Here is a 21,358-nt window from a genome sequence, read left to right as displayed (position 1 = left end):
ATTCTAAGAAATGATGCATGCATGCATCCCAAATGTATGATTCTTGCTATGTATTGTATTTTAAAATTAACTTTGCGGATTTTTATGTGTATTTATCTTACTATAATTATAAAGTTTAGTGTTACTGAATAACAGACAAGGTGGAAACTATTTTACACCAAGTAGTGTAAAAGAACATTCTATGTGTTTTACTACGCCAGGAACTAACTTTGGTTCTTAGTGCAGTAGAACACCATTTAGCTGCAAAGTAGCATCTTAGTTGTCATCATTTTTAGTGTTAACTTTTACGTGGAAACTTTTTACAGTGCCGTATTGAAATCACCCTGCATTCAAATATATTCAAAATAAATAATCTGATATTAAAATTATGTTTGACATAAATAATACAGTAGCTGCCACCAACCAACATGTTTGTAATTTAGTAACACTACAATTTCTAATTACAGTAAGACATGATACACATAAGAACCAGGAAAGTTATTTTTTGCGAGACAATATAAAATGAGAATCAGAAATATAGGTTGTATACATACACTAATTCTTTATATGCATCGAAATTCGGTACTTAACATATGCTGGGACAGAACATAACATAAATCTATGGAATCTCAGAAATCTATCTTTCCAGCCTATTTATTAAGCCCTATTCCAACGATATTCTAGCTTATATTCCAATGAAAGAGTTTTCCATAGGATTAAGGAAATATTTTACTATAATAGGGATTTCCTAGCTTACATTTTTATTTTATCAAAAAAGAGTTTAGTTGGTATTTCATTGTACGTTTGTGTCATTTATTTTTCTTCAGTTTTACAAATTAAAGGCGCATAAGTAAAATCAACATGGATAATTTTTCGACACATTAGGGTGACGTTTAGGAACTGATATTTTGAAAGGCACAATCGTGTTTTTATGTTGATAGTTGCTCGCTTAAAACCATTTTGTTTATACCTAAATTCTTTAAAGTCAACGGACACTAATAAAATAAAATTGAAATTACGTATTAAATGACAACTCATGATGGGTTGAGCAATGCTTGTCATTGATGGACGAGTCGCACGATGGTATGCTACCTTTCTTTTGACCAGTTGAAGTTTTACAAGACTTCTCGTTAAATATAATAATGTAAAGTCTCTGGTAAGGGCAACAAGTATCAAAAAATGACTATCTTATTAATTTCCAATCTAAATACATAATTTTAACCTATCTAAAAACAGGAATATGTAATTTCATTGTATTAACTAATAAAAGTACTTGTGACTTTAGTAATTATTTTTATAATTAAAATAATGATTGACATAAATTTTGTTTCTCAGAAATCAGTATTGCGAAAACAAAAACATATAGCTAAGTACTAAGTGAAAATTAATCGGGAAATTTTATAGCAATGCTAAAAAGAGGTATTCCCTGGTACCGTAATGTTTTGTTTAAATATGATTAAAAATATTAATATCATGAGTTTTTTAATTCAAAATAAACACCAGCTACACTGGCAATTTAATATATAAGTTCCTTTTTTTGCTTAAACATCTCAAGAGTAAACTACTTGTTTTAGATAATTGCAATTGCTACGTAATTTAATCAAAATTTTCTTATTATTCATGAACATTTCAATCTCTAGAATATCGAATTTAAATTAAATCAGCATTATATTTACTATAATTATATAATGAATACCTAGTTTTAGTTAAATAAAAAATGACTAGTTAAATAATGAGAATGAATGGTTAAATAAGATAAAAATTGAATAACATTATATTTCAAAGTTAGTTATTTTTCAAAATTGCCATGATAACACAATTGATTTCTCTAAATTAATGTATTTTTGAACAAGCAAAATTCATATTTGCGAATATTGATTTTAACTTTATTATACTTTAATTATCAATTTTATTATCTATTCTTTTTGTTTGTTATAATGATCTTTTCGTTATAATTATGCATTTTGAATACTTTCACTGAAGGCAAATTGAAGCTTAATACTTAAAATAATTTTAAGAACTTTCAGTAATGAAGTTGGTGTTTTAAGCTTTAAACTTTAAACTGAAGAGACACTTTTTAACCATGTATGTTCACTCTCTAAGGTAAACTTTCCTGTTAAGGCAATTTAAACGGAGCTATGTTCGTTTAAATATAATTAAAGATTTCTCTTAAACTCTGAAACTTTAGATAATTAAAATTGAGTATCAAGGCAATAGTAAGGAATAGAGAAAGATATATTTTTATTAGTTTGTTATTAAAAAATACACATCTTACTTTTAAAGTGCTTAAGTCTTTATGCATATTATATAGTATGTAATTATAGAAACTGGTACTGTAAGTAACTAGTGACGGCATAGACTGAAAATATCGTATACTTTTTATAATAAATTGACAAAATAAAAAATAAATAAAATAAGGATTAGAAAAGTATATTTGAATTTCCTTGTATTCGACTAACCAAAAAGTACCGATAATTATTGGTTACAGCGTTGGGTCTTTCTTTTCTACGTCAGAAAATCGGAATCTAATTCGCACAAATAGCTATGGAACACATGGATAACTATTATACGCTAACAGATACTTAAGATTATTTTGACTAATACTTTAGTATTTTAACCAAATACTAAGCATTTTGACCAATAAAAACTTCGATTTTAACTAGCAGCAGCTGATAATCATTCATAAATAGGGTTTAGAGTGGTCGAAAGGATTGCGTCTGTTTCAGAGCAGAGTTGGACGTCAATTACAGACAATTACTTCTATGTAATTAATAACTTGTAATCACGATTACAGGTAATATCAATTATAAGTAATCATGATTTCTGATTACATCAGAGTCGGGCAAAAAAGTAATCGATTACATTATTCGATTACAGTAATCAAAACTTGTTATGATTACAAATTCTGATTACAACTGTAATTATGATTACAATAGCAAATAACAGTAATCAATTACTTGTAATCATGATTACGAACATTCATAATTTTGATTACAGCTGCAATCATGATTACATAACCAATTACGGTAATCAATTACTTGTAATCGTGTTCAAAAGTAATCAAAATATATGATTTCATGTAATAATAATATCATGCAATTATAATTGCAAGTAATTTAAATATACAATTATAAGACGATTGTATACCACTTAATATTATATTTTATGGTAAATATAGTAAAATGTATTGTACAGTGATAAATTTTAACATTTTTATATACAACGCATGTACGAATAAAATAGATGGCAAAAGTTGCTAGTGTGGATGGCAAGAAATTTTTAAGTATAAAAGAAAACAATTTGAAATAAGATTATCGTTTATTTTTCAAAACAAAAAGAGATTAAGTTTAATATGTTTTAAAAAATATTTTAAAACAAAATTAAACAACTTTACTGTGATTATTTTTTTAAAAATATAACTTATAAAACAATAGTGTTACGCTGGAGTAACATAATTGTTAAGAATATTTAAATTTTCTTAGTTTTGTGGGTAAATTTTGCGTACATAATATGATAAAAAGCAAACGAGGTTTTGCATCTCTTGATCTGTGGAAACACATTTTCTTGATGTCTAAATCTCACGATAACAAGTAATTTATTATAGAAATTGAAAAATGTAATCGGTTCTGTTTTTGTAAAATTCTGGCACTGCGTCAACTATTCTAACTAGATCGTCTATTTTATGCACGGTACACATCGACATTCGACACTAACACCAACTCACTGTTCCCATATTCTTTTATTTTGTGCCTAATTTTTCTATTATTTCGGGAATACATTGCCACTTCTTTATTTACAACTTTCTTACTACTCAAAACATTTGATTAAAGCAATAAAAAGAGAACTGCATTTAACTTGAAACAATTAGTAGTGATTATCATTTTCACTTAAATAACACAGTTCATTGTAATTTTCAAACGTACAGATAAAATTACAATCATCACTGTAAAGTATTTAATCAGAAAAGTATCGTTTGCATACTTTTAAGCATAATTATAATTTTCTTTGTATCGATTATCATATCGTTTGCATTTTTTTTCATCTTTTATAGAATTCTGGTTTAGAATATATTTAGTAAGTTTGTCTCTGTTTTGATCTACCACTCACTAGGTGAGCCATTCTTTTTGTTTTCTGTCGTTATCAGTAAGCTTTTCTTTAGAAACATTATACACATTTCTTTTTTGTAATATACAGTCGAACCTCTATTTAACGAAGTTGCTAAATCCCTATAATAAGTTCGTTATATGGAAAGTTTGTTAAACAGAAAATCGCCTTTTAAAATGCTTAAACACAAAACAGGTTAAATTCATAAACACTAGACATAATTAAAAAATAAGCGATGGATACACCTTTAGCTTGTAAAATAGTATCTACTATTTATTTTATAAATCTTAACCATAAAAGAAATCTGCATGGAAAACGAGAATAGAGCGGTGTTACACTATCACGTTATATACATTTTCAACTAAAAACAGCTAAATTTATGCATAAAATTTTAACTGTATTTATTTGCGGTATAAAATTATAACTGCAAAGTAATTTTAAATAGGGAAAGTGGAAGTTAAATAGGGAAGTGAGAAATAGGGAAAGTGCTCGTTAAATACCGTCATAAGTTTCGTTAAATAGATAATTCACCTCGCTATTTGGAAGTTAGTTAATGAAGAAATTTCCGAAATGTTTTTAGTTCCTAAAAAATTCGCAAAATGGAAAAATTCGCAAAATGGAAGTTGGTTAAGTAGAAGTCCGATTGTATATCTGTTAATTGTTTATTTAATATAGCTAAGCTGAAAGTTTTAATTAAAATTTTATCTATCACATCTCTTAAAAAATCAATTAAAAAAATATACATCTTTGAGAATAATCAAAATAAATGACATACGAAATTTATATTTCAATAGCATCTAATATTTGATATATAAAATTAAATATTTGATATGCAATCTTCTTTCTTAATTCAACTTAACATTTGGTATAGAACGCTATTTTGAACAGATATATAGATTTTAAATTTGATTTGTTTTATTACATAAAAAAATGCTATTTAAAGATATTATAAGAATTAAGTAGAGATAAAATATTCGATTAGAAATTCAACATAATGCAAAAATAAAACTCATTTTCATGTATTTTAATAGTTTTCTTGCTAATCCATGGCGAATCTCTTTTTCAAAGATTATTTTCAATCCTTGTCTGCTATCAACTGAGAAAGAGTAACTCTTCTTTTCCTGTTCAATATCCTGTAATAAGTATCTTCCTTTGCGATGAAAGAGAACTAAGTAAAAGAAAAATCGATTAAATGTTCCAATCTGTCAAAATTTTTATATTGCTATGAAAGTAAAAGATCGCAAAAACGTCTGCAAAGAATAAGAGAAGTCTATTATTTTCGCTACATTTAATATTTTAATACAACAGTTAATTTCAACTTTTTCTGTTTTTTAAAAACTTGTTTGCAGATTTTGAGTAGCAGTATTCATCAATACTATTTTAATATTATTATATAAAATGCATTCATTAATATTATCATATAAAATGCAAATATTCATTAGGAGTTAAAAAAGATTTTTATCTTTAATTTTAAGTTGGAACAGTATTTTTCTATCATGTTACACAAGTCAATAGCCCTTACAAGTACAAACTCTAATTATCTTGTTAGCTTAGAGTAGGTGACTTTTTCTATATATTCAATTAATAAGTTTTTAATAAGTTTGTAAGTTCAAACATAAGTTTGATACCAGCACAATACGTAATTTAAGAAGTTGAAAGTTACCACTGTTATTGTGAGTCAATACAGATGTTAATAGCTAATATTTTTTATATTTAATAGCTATAGTACTTAATTGTATGAAGAGCCAATTTTGTGTTGCATAATTAGAGTATTGAGTTTAAATGGTAAAATAGCATTTAAAATGTCTCCGTTACGGTTGAACGCAAAATAATTCAACTTTAAAATATAAGTTATAAACGTCTCAATATTTTAGTATGCTAAGAATCAGTTTAATTTCGTTGCAAATATCTATAAATATAAAATTTAAATCAATCCACTTATATTTGAACGTATATTGATTTTTACTTATTACTCAGTTTATAAGTTTTTCAAAAATATTAAATGTCATATCTTATTCATGTCTTATTCATGCCAAAGCTATTGTAATTTAACTTAATAAATGCTATTATTATTATTACTATGGATAAAGTTGTTGAATAAATTTTGCTAATAGATATTAAATTGAATTTAATTGGCATTAAGTATTTAAGTTTTTTAATAGCTATTTAATTTCTATTTAGTAGCTATTCAGTTGTTCCAATATTAATTAAAATATATTTCATTGTAAGTGAACTGCATTTAAAAGCTACGTAATTATGTTTAACAGCTATTTAATTATTAAATATTTAAGGCTTCAGTTCACCACTATTTTAAGAAAAAAAGCTGGTACCCAATATTTTAGTATAATTTAACACATACCTAAATAAAAATCTGTTAAATAGGCTAATTAAAATTGATCCTGATTTCCAGAGATTGTGACTCTTTATAGTTTCCTTCAATTTACTATTACATGGCTGAAGCATTCATTTTGTTAATAAGGAGTCAAATTTGATGACATTAAATGGAATAATTTAAAACAGGATCATTAACTGTATTATAATACACAAGTATTTATATCGCAAAGGATTGAAGTTCATGAATTTCATCAGAATCAATTTAAATCTAGTTAGTGAAATAAGTTTGTAGCAAAGACTTAAGATATTTAAATATGAAAATCATGGTGTTCTCAATTTTGTAAAAAATGTGCCTGTTCTTAAATTTTGAACGCTACTTAATACTAAAAATTATAAATAAAGACAATTTTGGGATTAGACAAATGTTAATCAGTATCCCATCGCTAGAAAAATCTCAAAAGCTAGGACAATCTAGAAAAATTTCTTGGGAAGATATGTACTAGTACTAAAACGGAAGAGAAACGACAGATCATTTATAGGTAGAACACTAACTATTATATATCATTTTGAGCGCAGGGTCTACTTTTAAAATATAAATAAACACACATAAATCTTATTTTACTGTGTTGAAATGATGCAGGAGGCTACATTAAATACCTTTAAAAAATTCTAAAAAAATTACTGCACTTTGTGTTAATGACATTTATGGGGAAATAAAACGCAATTCTCGTTAATAAAACCGAAATATACTATATTTAAACCATTAATTTAATATTTTTCAGTTCCTAATGTAACGTTTACCGGTAATTCCGGTTTCTAAGTTACAGTTCTTATTATCCCACATTTAGTAAAAAGTACAAAACTGAAAACTGCGTTTAAAGTAATAAATGGTTTTTGTGCCCGGCTATATCATGAGAAATTAACAGATTTTACTACATTTACCAAATTTTATCGCAGATCATTATACCATATTTTATTGTTATTTTTACCAAAATCATTACCAAAGGGCTTCCGTAAAATAGAGACAAAAATATGGTAAATTTTACAATATTTCGGTAGTTTTGACCACGCTTTTTATTCTCAGTAAACGATTGTATTTTAATTTTAACGAGCATTTTATTTTACCCTTATTTACAAAGAGAACTTTGATATTTTACCTTTAAACAGAGCATTTTTCGATGTGAAAAAAATAGGATAATAACCAAGAAAATTTTGTACTCAGATTGAAGTTATCTTGTTTTAAAAACAGAATTTTCATTCATAACAAGATTTTTTTTTTTGCTTTCTCAAGCACCCTAAGCCTTTTTTTACGTATCACGATTCTCTGATATTAAGATATTATTAAATATTTAATGAGTTGAAGGTATGCATGAGTAACAATTTAAAGCCTTGCTTGAGATTTTACATGTAATTTAATTAAAATAATTTTTAAGAGACAAAAATGCATCATTAAATTTCAAGAGCACGCTTTCACATTATATTTCTTTTCTGTTTTCCTGATTTAAGGATAAAACATGATTTATATTTTTTCTCGATAGCAATTTTAATATTTTGTTCTTAAATTTTGGTCTATGAAAGGAAAACTTTAAAACATAGATGCTGAGAAAACGAAGATTTTAAAATATTAAATTGCTATTATTATCTTAAACTACACAGTTGCCTAGAAAAAACTAGATTTTAGAACAATGTTTATTTTTCTGGATACAATCTCTCAAAAATGTATACTATCTCATCTCTAAAATGTATATGAAATGTTCTATTAGAGAAATGTTCTGTTTTTTGTCGTTTTTAAGCAATTTTTTAATATATTTTACCTTTGAAAAGGTAATATTTTAAAAGCTTTTTCCTATAATAATTGAAGAGGAAGTTTTATAATAAATAATGGATATCACGTTTCAATTATATATAAGATTTTAATTTTTTCATTCGAAAGTTTATTTAATAATGAATGCTTAATATCTCGTTTCTATGATTCATACGCTTGTAATTAAGAATGATTCATAAGCCTTTTTATCCTGGTGGATGAGCAAAATTGCAAAATGTGTGTAGTTCATTTATTAGTTATAGCTTTGATTTTGTTCAGCTGAGCAAAATTTGATTAATGTTTTCTCATATAATTTTGTGCAGTTTTTTTAAACTTATTTTATTAACTAATGAGATCCCCTAAAATGGATTGTAGCAAATATTTTTACCTAAAATTACTATAAGATTTCGTGCAATGTTTGTGAGTTTTTTCATAAACATGAATTCAAGTTTTTAATAGTGGTTGCAGAAGTAAGGGAAAAGTCTTCGAGACATTTATAAAATTAAAAAGTATTTTAAAACCAATTGGTTTTTATGTGATCATTTAGTAAGAATAAATTAATATTACATTTTATTCTATTAAATACCTATTGCTCAGATATATAAATAAAGGAATTTATAAATAAATGAATTTATAAATAAATTTATTTGCGTCAGTGAGATTACTTCTGAAACGAAATTTAAAAATGGAAAACTCATTATAAATTAATGTTTTTATTCAGCTTTAACATCATTTTATCATCTTTTCTATATCTTAATTATGATATTCAAAAGATATATTCAAATTTTAAACTTCTTTTCATTTAAAAAGATTCACTTCCAAAATCAAGTTATTTTGATGCTTTTAATCAAATTTTAATAACGTATTAGAATGTATACATCTTATCAGGATATCTATAACAGGTTATTCTTTAATAACGGAAAGCAATATTGTGTAAATATATTTTATACCAACTTTTTTTAATAATAAATATAGTTAGTGAGAAATGACTAACTATATTCGATGCTATCAAAAGACCTTAGCAGTTTTAAATAAAAAATTTTTTCAATCAAAAAATTATTCGAAATTTGGAATTATTAGTTTTTTAATCATTATCAAGATAATAATGTCTCAATTTTATATTTCTCTTTGCATCATTTATTTATTGACAAAATTACTTTTAATTATAAATATAATAATATTGGATTGGCTTTATGCATAATAACTAATTTATATACAAAATGTTACATTAAGTTGTTTTAGTATTGATGCATTTCTTTCCATCTCGCAGAAAGCGTGATAATACGAGGGAACTATTCTTGAGAAGAATTCCTCCTTGCATTTTTAATTCTGTCGCCTTTGTAAAAAAAAAACAGTGCTCGACTAATTATACAATTCTGCTTGATATAATATCAGTTCTTCAAGTTTCTTAAATAAAATATTTCTCAAAATTCATGGATCAAAAATTCCTTTGTCATGGTCGTTTTTATTGCAATTCTGTAATAAAATAAGTATAAAATTAATTTCTCTATACGTATTTCTAAATTTCAGTTATAGTTTTTTTACTTCTTTATTATTTTTGTACATTAAAATCGCAAATGTCAGTATTTTAACAGAAATATAGGTGATTTCATACATTTTATTTTGATATCATTTCGGAAACTATTAAAGATTTTCCTAAATTATAGCAATTTTCATGGTTGTTATTTACAGTCGTTGTAGTTTACGTTTATATTGTTCCATTTTCTTTTCATCAAAAAAAACCTATTTAAATTAGTTGTAATATTAATTTAAGCTAATTTCGATACTTTAAACACAATTTATACCCTGATCTAACTTTTATATTTACACTGTTGAAAATTTACACTATAACATTAACGTATTGGAATACGTGGCACATATTACGATGGTATTCAGATCTCATCCACTATAAAGTTAAATGTTTTAAATACACATAAATAATGTTTACTAGCCGCCTAAGGCGGCCAGCTGTCCGCCACGCTGTTGGTATCAATTTCTATTTCTATATAATTTCTTATGGTATCAATTTCTATTTCTATATCGCAACAAAAATTATTGTCTTCGGTTAAGAAAAAAAAAATAGAGCGTGGAAAGAAGAAGAAAAACTTATTATAACAATTATGAACAGCGACAAATATATCAAAGCGAAGCGTTCTATTTACATATCGAATATGTTGCCACATTTTTAATACAAAAGTTAAACTTTTCTCCACTTTGATAAATGTAAACTAATGCGAACCTTGCAATTAAATTATTTATTCCTTCGTATATTATTGGTTTAAGTTGTCAAAAATTAATTTTTCAATTGTAAGGTTCGCATTAGCATACATTTATAAGAGTGGAGAAAAGTATATGCATTTTTTAATAGTTTTTTGAATATGGTTCTCTGAAGACGAAAAAGCGTATGTAGGGGAGGTTTGGGTTTATTTGTATTTCTACCAATTCACATAAATAATGAAAGACTAGAAATTATCTAACTCTAAATATTTATTGAAAAGGACAAAACACATAAAAATAAAACAAGGATAAAAAATTACAAGAATTTGGAAGAGGGGGTTTTGGGCTCGAATTAAACGTCCGTGCTTAACGGCGGTTCCTGGCAGACTGTCTTAGTTCACCGCCAGAGGCGCTGTAGTGGGGGAAAGAGAAAAGCTTGTCACACATAGATTTTCTTACAAAATGACTGATAACTAAAAAACTAATCCAAATTTTTGAAAAAGAAAAAAAATACTTCTTCATTATGTCAAAACACAATTATGTTCCGAGTTTCGTGCCTGGGCGAGGCTTCTGGGGCGATATATTGTGATTACAGACAGACAGACAAACAAACACACACACACAGCCGCGTTTATTATTATGTATAGATGTATAGATAAACATTTTAAAATATGAATGAAAATAAAAAAATAATCAATTAAACTAGGATAGCATTATTTTTCTATCAACGATTTCCTTTATGATTACATTTATTTTTCTGTGATATATTTCTCCGAATAAAAACTTTCATTACATTAATATTTTTTTTTCATTTATATAATGCGTTAAACCTTTATACATTTTCTTAAAAACAAAGTTAACTTGTGAATGCATTCTACAAATATTTTAAAAGATGTGATCCCTTACTAAAACCCGGTGCCTCAAAGCTGCCCCCAAGCCGAAACAAATGCCCACCCTTGTTATAAATGCTAAAAAATAAATTTAAAAATAATTTTTTTTTTTATTTATGCAAATTTTGACATTTAATTTTGCAAGAGTGCACGGCTATCGAAGTTCAAACTGTGTTTAAAATATAAACTATTCAGAATAAAACGCTGGCAAATAAATAGATAAATAAGTACTATATATTTCTTCTATTTAATATTTATTGCAAATTTGGGTCTACTAGACACATTTAAATATACACATGCTTTTGAGTTACTGTTTAAAAGAGCAATATTTTAGAAAAAATCTTCCGACTTCGTCAATAAAACTTGTCAAAACGAACTATACATTATGAAACTCAATTTTCCGCTACATGAATAGTCTTTTAGTCTCGCTTAAATTTCTTTTTATAACCAAAAAAGAGAGAAATAGGAGTCCTGAAAACGTGAAAATATCTGTCAGCGAAAGAATAAAAAAGAATAACATGTCATATAAAATATTTGTAAATCAATTTAAAGGCGGAACGAAAGGCTTGAGTCCAATAGACTATTTTGAAACTAGATATGATTTCAGAAATACCGATTTATAAATTTAAGAAGTTTAGGAGCCTTTTAAGAATGCAATGCAAGAAAAGTATTAAAAAAATGTTTTGTTTAGTTGAAAATGTAAAAAATTTCTGTATTTTTTTTCGTATATCTTATTTTATTGGTAGTGAGATAAAAAAATATGATCAAAGCTACCAGAAAATGGTAAAATCTTAAAACTCTTGTCTTAAATACAGAATAACAAAATAGAATTGTTCTAAATAAGGCAAACAAGGCTTCATTTTGCCAAGAAAAGTTTTTGATTAAGCAGCGTATTGAAACTTTTTAATATATATCATGGTATTTTATTTTATATATTATCAAGCTCTTGCACGATTTTGCCTCTTAATGAAACTTATGAAAACATCAATTTGCATTTTAAGATGTTAAGATTTAAACTTCTTATATGTTTCGTATTAAACTACTCTCTTAAAATGAAAGAATTATTTCCCGTACTCAAAAAAGAGTTAAATTTTTTTAACTCCACTTGAGTGAAATACATTCTTATTTGAGCGAAATTCTTGCTTTGCATTAACTCAAACTTGAGTGGTATTTATTAAGCAATATTTGAGTGCTTTCAGCTCAAACTTGAGTGATTTATTTATTATTTAATTGTGTGCGAGATATAAGCTGGAATTTCTATCGCTTTATTTTAAAAAGCAAACAATAATAAATCTAAATAAAATTGTTATGTTCTGTGATCTAAATAGATTATGTCTTCCTTTTTTTTTACGTTTAATTCTTTTTTTTCTGGAGAATATGTCATTTAATATTTTGAATTAAGAAGAATTAAAACAACTTTTAGTTCACAGCGGTATTTCTGAAGAAGACGCTGTTTTACTTTTCAGTAAGTAGATATACTTTGTTGTTTTTATTTTGAAAATACTTTTATTTTGAATGCGTTATATACGCATTCCATTTAAATTAGCTGTTTTTCAGCGTTTTTTAATAAAATATACTATTCTTTTAAATTATTTGTCAAAAAAAATTTTTAAAATTTAAAGTGTTAAATGTGGATGATTATGAAATATTAAAAAAATTTGATTCCTTGCTAGAATCTTTGTCAAAGCATGAGGGAATATATTTTATCTGATAAGAGTTTTAGAATTTTTTCAGATTTCATATTAAAGTTTTAACATTTTATTTTAATATTATAAATTTATATCCATGTTTTAGTTTTTTTGATGTATAATTTTGGTACAAAACATTTCTGGATAATTAATTTCATATCATTCTATACTTCTTTTATAAAGGATATTTACGAAATTATTTTTCATACAGTCCATAATTGCTGTTATTTAAATTGCTTTCTATTAATAAAGTTGACTGTCTTTAATTTATGAAAGTTCACGTCTGCAACATCCATTCATTCAAATCAGAATCTTCAGATGTTCAATGTATTTTATTATAAATATATCATTCAAAGAAAAAGTGGAAAATATTATATTTAAAAAAATTAAGCAGCATTTTGAATTTTTCTGTTTTTATCCTGTTTTTAGCTTTTATTTAATTGGAATTCAGAATCAATACTATCTCCTTATTTCATAAAGTATTTATCACATTATACAAACTATTTTTCCTTTGTTGCTAGCATAAAAGTTCTTACCACTTTTCTTCAAATTCAATTTTCGAGGCAAAAGTGAAAATGCAGAATTAATATTTAATTAAAAATACAATGCTAATTAAAGTATTTGAAAATGCAAATAAATTAGAATTTTACAATAGTTATAGATTAATAGTAAAAAAATAGGAGAAAAATTAAAAGTAATATTTATTATGAGATATAGTTCTATTTGAATTTATATACCTATATCCCAGCTAAAAATAAACTGTAGTTATTCTACAGAACTGAAGTAATTTCGTAGTTTTTCTAGAGTTAACTGCAAATTTTTTGTAGTGCAATCTTAACTGTAAAAACTCTGCAGTTATTTTGCAGCCAATGCGAAGTAATTTCTCAGTCATTTATTTCGAAAAAATTTTAGCTATTGTCTACAAAATTACTGTAGTTTAAGTGAGGTCACTTGAAAATCATAAATTTAGAAAAAACTGAAACTTTAAATCCGTGGTCATTCTGCAGTAAATTTGAAGTAATTATGCAGTCATTGTTTCAGAAGTATACTTTCTGATGAATCTGCAGAAAAACTGCAGTTACTTTGCATTGTTGTAAAATTGAAAGAGTTTGATGTCTTCAATCTTGCTTTCCTGGCTGGTATATTAAATTTTTATAATGTTTTTTCTTTTTGATTATATATTAATTTCTTACAATTAGGTAAAAATTCTAAACGTATATATTGATAACGGAAATAACGTTTACTATCTATATTCATAATGCAACGGGTAGTTTATTTGTAGCACTAGATGGCGCTACCCCTCTATCCCAAAAACGATATCAACAACTATTTTTTTCTGACTTAATATGAGATGACGCAGGACGAGCTCTGTGAACCATCCTGGTTCCCCTTTTCCTACTCATTTTGAGTAAACACTTTCTAGTTCTTTTTGTTAGTTAATGTTATATTTTTTTTACTCTTCATTGTTAAATGTTTAATGTGATTTTATAATTAAAAATATTGAGCTCATAATGATGATATTTTTATTTCATCATCTTGCGTCTATTACAACTGGCGCCTCACGTTGGGGGCCATTTATGTAGTGTAACGGAATATCGGCTAGCTCAAATACGTTGTAAATTACGACAAAATTGACTAAAAGTGCACTTAATAAAGAATTTTAATTAATAACCACAGACACAAACATAAATTACACTTAAGCAAAAAGTAAAAGAAAGATTAAAATTTAAGAAAACTCGGGGATAGGGGAAAATTCATGTTTAGGGTTTCATATCTGAACTTGAACTGAGTCTCGGTGGTGAGGACATAGGTGACACCACAGGGCATCGCTTGGTTGCTACAGATTTGCTGCAATAATAGTTAAAATTCATAAAATACATACTTGATTTAATTGTAATTATTTATAATTCAGAAGCGATGCAATTTAATTAATTTAAAATATGCCTAAAATTAGGTATTTAAATATTTCTGTATTTTAGTAATTTTATTAAAAATGTCGTTTTCATGAATTTTTATTATTTATTTCTTTTTGACTTAAGAAAACTATGTTTGAGCAAAGTTTATGGTAAAAACAATATTAAAGTAAAGTCAAGTAGTTAATGTTAATTAGTTAATTTTTTTATTCGAATTCATACTAAGCCAGGATTATTGCAGAACAAAAATCATACTTATTTTTTTCTAATCAAAATAAATATATAGTTTGGATTTTAAACAAATTTATATCAAAAGAGTTTGTAAAATTGAGTTTGAAAAATGGTATTTAATCCAGATTTTTTAGCTTGTCTGATTTTTTAGATTTGTCTTAAAAAAATTTAGGCAATTTAAAACAATATACCTTTTTTATTGCTTGAAAATAAAGCTTTATAAATTAAACGAATAAATTTGTTCGAAAAAAAATGACTCATAGTATTTTCAATTGAACCTAAAGGAGCATAATATTTATAAAACTGCCAACTTTAAAAATTCTTTTAGAGCTCCTTTCTTTTAAAAATTAAACTTCAAAGAAAAATGACGTAACTTAGGGGAAAGAAAAAAAAACTCAAAACTACAGTGGTTAGGAATTTTTCATAAAAAAAAAACCTCTTAAGTAATAATTAATTTAATTGTTGTTTTATCGTATACAATCAAAATAATTGGATAACCACAAAATGCTGCTATTCAACCTGCTAACTCTGAAAAAATTTTTTAACTGTGTTTTCACCTTATATGATTTAACAAATAAAAACTTTATCCTCGCCAACAAGACCCAGCTCATGAAACTAATTAGTTCTTTGTAGCCGTCTTGTCACAGGACTGCAGCCCAGATGGTTAATCGGTCAATCTCACGACAGACGGGAAGCCAGTTCGAATCCCAGCCAGTGTCGACACAGCGAAAACTTTCACAAGTACTATATTATCTAATTCGATACTTAAATTCAATAAACATTAAGATAAAAAAAATTCCTATCTAAGGCTTTCTCTATCAAAAGGACTTTTTTTGAAACGAAAATTATAGTATTTTTTATCGCTTACGATAGATGGCACCACTAAATACAAAAATTTCGAATATTTACAGTAAAAATTTTGACTGCAATTAACAAACTGAAATACTGAAAATCGCTCAAACACGAGTTAAAATCACTCAAGTTTGAGTGAAAACGATTCACTCAGGTAATACTGAAAATCACTCAAACTCGAGTGAAAATAACTCAAGTTTGAGTGAAATTTTTTTCACTCAAATTGAGCTATTTCCATATAACTCTTTCACTTGAGTGATTTTAACTCCAGATGAGAAGGCCGGTTTTTTCTAGATGAAAGAGTTAAATAGCACTCAAGTTGAGTTATTTTCACTCATTCATTTTAAGAGAGTACATTATACATTGAAATATAAATTGTTTTATGTCATGTCGAAATAAAACTAAGATCCTCTGTTTGATTTCTTTATTTAAAAACTCAAATTTACAAAATATATTTGTATGAAGAATTTGTTTACAGAATAAATAACGCAGATAAATTTTTGAAAAACAAATCACAAATTACTCAAATACATGAGTTTGCAAATCCTAAGAAAGTGATACTCTTATTTCAAAATCGAATACTCTTATTTCAAAACAAATTGAAATATATCAAAACATTTATTTGAAGAATTTGATGGAAGCATTACCCAATCCATTAATGTTTAAGCATTACTATGATATACTAAGTTTCAAGAGTAAATTAAAAAAAATAATTTTTATTGTTTAGAAATGCTTTAATTCTCATCAAATTAAATAAAGAAAGTAAATGCCTTAACTATGAATTTAAAGATGTAAGAAAATGAAATAAAATATTGAAAAAAATTGTAGATAAAGGATGCATTTATATTTAATAAAACTCTTTTATATAAAAAAAAATAAACATGTGTTATTCATAACAATTATACAATTCATAATATAACAAAATAAGCATCTTAACCTGTAAAAACTTTTATAACCTATTAAAAAAGTAACTTCAACACGGTGATACATCGTGAAAATTACTAAAGTTTTAATTAATTCTTATGTCTATATTTTGAAATTTATTTTCGTGGTGTGTCGTGAATATCATGATTTGTAACATGTCGAACATACGATGTTGTCGAATATGATATTATCATGAATGTCGATAAATTTAATTTTAGCAACGAATTTATTGATTAACTTAAAAATAATTAGAAAAATATTTCGATAAATCGAAAATTACGGATGCTTCTTGTCGATATAACGCAATGTTAAAATTTGATATCGCCCAGTACTAATCATAACCTATTAAATACCGATATAGCCTATTAAAATGATTATTAATGTATACCTTTATAACTTGATTAAAGATCTTGCTATTGCTAAAATGTGATTTAGAGTAAAAAGTAAAATAGGTAATGAGAAAGTAGAACAATAAGTAAAACCATTTTATTATAACTTAAAGTTTTACAGTCTAACATAATACATATATCTGTGTTGATCACATTTAAATAATCATGCTTCATGTTTAAATCATATTCAAATTTATATTGGGTTTTATAAAAATATAATTGTAAGCTTATTGAGACGTCATCAACTTAACATATAGGTTATTCTCCTTTTATTTAAATTATATCAAGTCTTAATTTCATTTAATATAGTTTATTTAACAAAAAAAAAAACCACCAAATGTTCAAGAGTGTTCAGTTAATACTCTAAAATACAAACTAATCTTGAATTTAATTTTTAATAACTTTCTAACACTTTTCTAATTCCGTGGCTAAAATTCCTTAATTAAACAATAGCAAACTTAATCATAGTATCGTTTAAAAATATTAAACTTTAGAACAATCTACATTCATAAATTTATGAGTAGTTTCTAATCCATTCTCTGGTGGTCTTAGAATTTGATGAATTCTAAAAATTCTTATGGTAGTTGATAAATAATGCGAAAATGCGACTTCAATTTTAACATTAATGGTTTCAATATTAAACAAAATGCAATAGATATTAATTTTTGCATTTACACATTAAACGTAATATTTTCTCTCAAAATTTACTTTATAAATAATTTTACTGTAAAAAAAAAATTAATTAAAAAAATACTAATAAAACAGAAAAAAGCAGCATAATGTAATTAAGCTCATTAAAAATATTACGCTATTTTATTATTCTTATGACTAATAAGCTTAATTTAGTAAAATACTAAATTGAGGTAACAAAATATTACACAGCAAGATCCTACTAAGTAACCTTTAAAATTTTTAATACCCCTCCATAAATATTAAAATTTTATTAGTAATTGATTTGAGTACAATAATAATAAATAATATAAATTACTTTTTACCTAAAAATGCAAATAGTATTAACATAAATCTTTAGAACGTATGAGGAATAAATGTTTATTTTAATTAAATAATTGAAATTGTGGTATTGTAACAACATTACTATGATTTTCAGTTTGAAAATAGAAAAAGCAATGTTAAAAGTTAGATGTAGAAATAAATAAAAATAATGTCGTAGTTATTTCAAGGCAGAGTAGAAATCAGAACGAATATGCTTAAAGAGTTTCACGTTTATGAATTTTGAGCACTATTAATCCAGAAACGTTAGAACACAACTGGAAATAGATAAAATAGATCAAAGTGAGTAAGAGAAATAGAAGTCCATCATTGGGATATAAATATTCAAAACGAATTCATAGCTAATGTAATTTATCACACACGTATAACTACTGGAGGGTAAAAATATATTAAGTTCATTATTTAATTTAAGGCAATTTTATATAATATCTATGAAAATAAAAATTTAAACACCAATTCCAGGAAAACTATAAAGTTATTTTATTCAATGTAACCATCTTTTAGACAAAATTGTAATAATATTTATTAACCTTCCGTTAGTCGCGCGCACCTCACAGGTGCATCCCTACTGCATTTCCACCTCCTTTGCCGCCAATAAATTTTTCCGGGGGTCGAGCCTAATATTATGTTCCTAACTTTGGATTACTCAAATGTCCGTGTAAAACCGACCTTAGAACATGTCGATGGAGAGCTGGAACCGCTCAAATCACCCCTCTGGTGCAGCGCGTCCATTGACGCAAGTATTATGGATATAATATTTTTATGAATTAAATATATATATATTATCTCATTTTCTTTCCTACTCAACGTAGCAGGTATAAATGGTCAAGTCATATACACAGAAAATGGTTACGGCGTAAAAAACCGCAGAACCTTCTTGCGTCAATCGGTTGAACATCTTGTGATGGAGGAAGAGATCCGACGCGGGAGCAAGAAAAATTTATCTTCGGTACTTCACTAAATAAGTTTTTTGATATTTATCTCTCTAAAGAGCCTTAAATTGGTAACAATTAACTATTTAAACTAAACTAAATTTCATTTGGCTTTCAAAAAATCAGAAACACCTCATAGGTGCAACGCGATTAACCATGTCGGAAACAAGTGCGCGACTAACGGAAGGTTAATAACATGAGTTTTATATTATTAAATTAAAAGTGTTTCAAAATGTTTTCCTTAAGGTAGTCTCATTTATTAAAGCAATTTATATGACTGAACTAATATACTTACTAATTTAAATATATTAAATTCTCTTTACATATTTCGAGTAATAGTAAATTAGATTAAATGAAAAAAAAAACTCAAAATATTTAAATTTTCTCATTTTTAATTTACCCATATCTAATTTCTGCTTAAATTATTCTTGGAAATATAGATAATTTTCTAAATTAAAAGTAATTTTCATTTCCTGCATTATTCATTTACGAAGTTTTTTAAATTATATTTTTGAAATTGAAAACATGTTTTCAGATCGTAATCTAAATAAAAACCTAAATAACTTAAATTAAGATTTCAAACTTTTTATTACTAGTGTTTATTAAGCTCGATGCTATTTGAGCGAAATGTATTAAATTTCTTAAGTCAAGCATTCAGTCAGTAAAAATGGAATGAAATTAAAAAAAGGTACCTGGATATTTTCTTTAAATTTATTAGCGTTTTTTCACTCAGACAACTTATTTATAAAAATTAATTTATTACGTAGTATTGTAAGAATAGATTTGAATATAGTACCTCAAATTTTAGCGTAAAAGGAAAATTGAATCTAAGTGATTGATTCGGTTGCGTTACTTTCATGTTTTGTGTAGTTCATGTTTTAATGACAGCAAAAAATTAGTGATAGTTATTTTTGCTTCATATATTTTTATGCAATTTTGTTAATGTGGAACTTAAAATCTAAAATTAATCTTCAAAACCATTAAAAAACAATAAAATATTATAAATAATATAATATGGAAATAATAAAATATAGAACAAAAAATAATAAGATGTAATAAAAAATAGAATAAGTGTGATTAATGTATTATGAGTAGTAAAGAAGGTTAATTTCAAATTAAGCCTCGTCAATTAGGATTTTTTATCCGTATTTGTAAATACATAAATGCAACAGAAAGCAAACAATAGAAAAATTGTCTTTTACTCCTATAAATAATCAAAATCATATGAGTTGCCTCTGGTGGTTATAATTTATACTACAGGCAATTTTTTGTTCTATTTTTATAGATATTTTGCTGTTACATCTTCATATTCAGAAGAAAAAAATTTGTAAACTATTATTTTAACTTACTGTAGACCTTAGATATTCATTCATTAGGAATTTTTTAAATTTCTCAGCATTAAATTTCTCAGATACTCGAATAAATATCGAAAAAAGGGACGATGAATTTTATTAAAATATTCTAGAGATAGTTTGAATGAGATAAAAACTTTCTTCCATAAAGATTTTGACGAAGTTTATATTTACTTACGTATTTTAATTAATGTGGCCAAATCTTGAAATCGAGAGATCAGATATCAAGAATATTTTTTTTAAAATTTTTAACGGATTCACTATTTTGATAATAGGAAAAATTCGATTAAGATAAATACATTTTTCGCTAGTCTTCAATTTCACGCAATACTTTTTCCAAATCAAAATTTATAATTTTTATTAGTTTTAGAGTTTTATTTATTTTCAATGTTTCCTACATTAATTATACGAACCATTTATTTCTCTTGCTATTATTAGGAGAACGCAATGTGTAGATGAAATTTACTAGAATAATCCCTTTTTCAGACATTGTACAATTTCACATTGTTCAGTCCAGATATTGTGCAATTTTAAGAACATTGTAGAATATTAAATTAGAAATCTAATGTTTATTAAAAATTTGTGATGATTGGGAGGATACTTAAAGGGAAACAGAACAGTGAAATTTTTAAGAAATGAAAATGAAGCTAATCGCATTTTTCAATATTTTATCTTTTGAAGATTATTGTACCAAAATATTGAATTCATTTTCATAAAAATGCAAAAGTTACAGCATAT

Source organism: Parasteatoda tepidariorum, chromosome 2, assembly GCF_982258835.1.
Source record: "Parasteatoda tepidariorum strain Cologne lab strain chromosome 2, Ptep-v5.0, whole genome shotgun sequence".
NCBI classification, from domain to species: Eukaryota; Metazoa; Arthropoda; class Arachnida; order Araneae; family Theridiidae; genus Parasteatoda; species Parasteatoda tepidariorum.
The sequence above is the reverse complement of the archived record's forward strand: the minus strand, read 5'-3'. Positions refer to the sequence as shown.